This window comes from Gekko japonicus, unplaced genomic scaffold (assembly GCF_001447785.1).
Source record: "Gekko japonicus isolate JY-2015 unplaced genomic scaffold, Gekko_japonicus_V1.1 scaffold947, whole genome shotgun sequence".
Classification (NCBI taxonomy): domain Eukaryota; kingdom Metazoa; phylum Chordata; class Lepidosauria; order Squamata; family Gekkonidae; genus Gekko; species Gekko japonicus.
The window spans coordinates 668,440-670,644 of record NW_015159742.1 but is presented as its reverse complement, the minus strand read 5'-3'; positions in this window follow the sequence as shown (position 1 = coordinate 670,644).

Here is a 2,205-nt window from a genome sequence, read left to right as displayed (position 1 = left end):
ACAGACCTTCGAGTCTGCAGCTCAGCATCTTAACCTCTAAGCCACCGCAGTGCCTAGGCAAGAGGGTAGCACTGCACAAAATGCTGCACAAAGTTACTTGGACAAATTATCAGGGACTGTGCTCTATACTGAGCCAGTCTGGTGTACTGGTTAAGTGCGCGTACTCTAATCTGGGAGAACTGGGTTTGATTCCCCACTCCTCCACTTGCACCTGCTGGATGACCTTGGGTAAGCCATAATTCTGGCACAGCTGTTTTTGAAAAAGAGCAGTCTTTGTCAGAGTTCTCTCAGCCCCACCTTCCTCACAGGGTGTCTGTTGTGGGGAGGGGAAGGGAAAGGACTTTGTAAGCCACTCTGAGACACCTTTGGGTAGTGAAGGGCGGGATATAAATCCAATCTCGTCTTCTCTTCTTCTACTACTGTGTGTAGTTTGTTATACGTTTAATGTGTTCTGTTAACACTTTGGCTTTGCTTCAGTTCTGTTTTTTAGATTTCGGGCTGGTTCTACAACCCAAACCCTAATTCATTGTTTATTAATGTCCTGTCTTGTTGATTATATTGACTCTGTATAGTCTGCCTTGAGTCCCAGTGAGAAAGACTATAAATAACATAAATAAGGAAATACATCTTAAGCACGTTTTGCAGGAAGTGGGCTCTGATATATGCCAATGCGCTTCCTCTCTGTGCATAGAGCCATACCTGTAAGCCTGCTTTCCTTACCTGGACTCTCACTGTGACTTAATTCAAGATGGATATCTGTGTTTGTCTGTCTGTAGCAGTAGAAAAGAGCAAGAGTCCAGTAGCACCTTAAAGACTACCAAAATATGTGGCAGGGTGGGAGCTTTTGTGAGTCACAGCTCACTTCTTCTTGTAAGCTCCTTGCTGGTGAGTCTGTGTCTACAGAGGTCTTTGAAATGGGACTATATGAACACAGGAAGCTGTCTTACACTTAATTAGACCAGTGGTCTCTCAAAGTCAATATTGTCTCCTCGGCTCTCCACCTGGCCAAATGTTGCCACCTGCCAGGAATCAATCCACAAATAGGCAGAGGTCTTGCACATGCCAACTACTAACTGATCCTTTCGGCTGGAGATGCCAAGGACCAAACTTGGGACCTTCTGCATGCAAAGCGGATGCTCTACCACTGGGCCACAGCCCCTCCCCTGAACATTCCGGCTAGGGTGGGTTTTACATTTGAAGCAGAAAGGGCATGAGAATGCAGCCCTTCTAAATGCCAGCCTATCCAGATGCTGAATTTGGGAGAGTGACACAAATCAGGGTACTCAGTGATTGCTGAAAGGCAGGGCTGAAAGACTACTGCCAGCCCTTCCCCCTCCTTTGAGCTAGTCCATCTTTCATGAGAAAAACAAAAGGACTCGCCTTCCTACGCAGCTCTAGGACATGGGAGTGGCCCCCATAGGGGCCCTGGAGAAAAAGAGTCCCATAACAGAGGCTTTGTGTGATGTTATTTACCTCCATGCCATGAAAAGCTTTTGCCACCCATCTCCACCACTTAAAAGGAAAAACCTTTTTCCTCCAGGGCAATTGGCATCCCCTGAGTAAGACAGCAATCCTGTTACTCAGGACGGAGTAAGAACCACTGTGCTCCTCATCGATATAGGACTGGGCTATCAGGATCCATTAAACCCTTTCCCAATGGGCGCTTATTCAGAAGTAAAACCCAGTGAGTTCAATCTACAGGAAGTGTGCGGAGCGCCACACCCTGATCCCTCGCCGTGCATACTTTACCGGGGGCCGTTTTGCCTCCAGCTTGCACCCCGCGAGAGCAGTCTGGGACGACCCATGCATCTGACCTGGGCCTCTTCTTCGCCTCCGTTCTCTTCCCCGCCCCCCCGGCCAGCGTTCTCGTCCGCCAGGAATCGATCCACAAATAGCCTCGCCGCCGGCGACCCTTCCGCCGCTAAGGCTGGGCTGCGGCGGCAGCAACACAAGCGGGGGGTGGGGGGGAGCCGCCACGGCGCGCGCGCGCTTTGGGCGTGTATTTCGGGTTCGGAGGCGTCTATTTTTAGCTCCATTGATGGCTGGGATTCCGACGACGTCAATGGAGCACGACGTTGACGTCACGGAGGCTCCTTCTGGCCCGGACGGAGGGGCGGGATTTGCAGAAAATAAAGCGGCCGACGGATGGAGAGAGCAGCCGGGGCGAGCGCGTGGGGGGGGGGCAACGGGGGGGCCGGAAGGGGG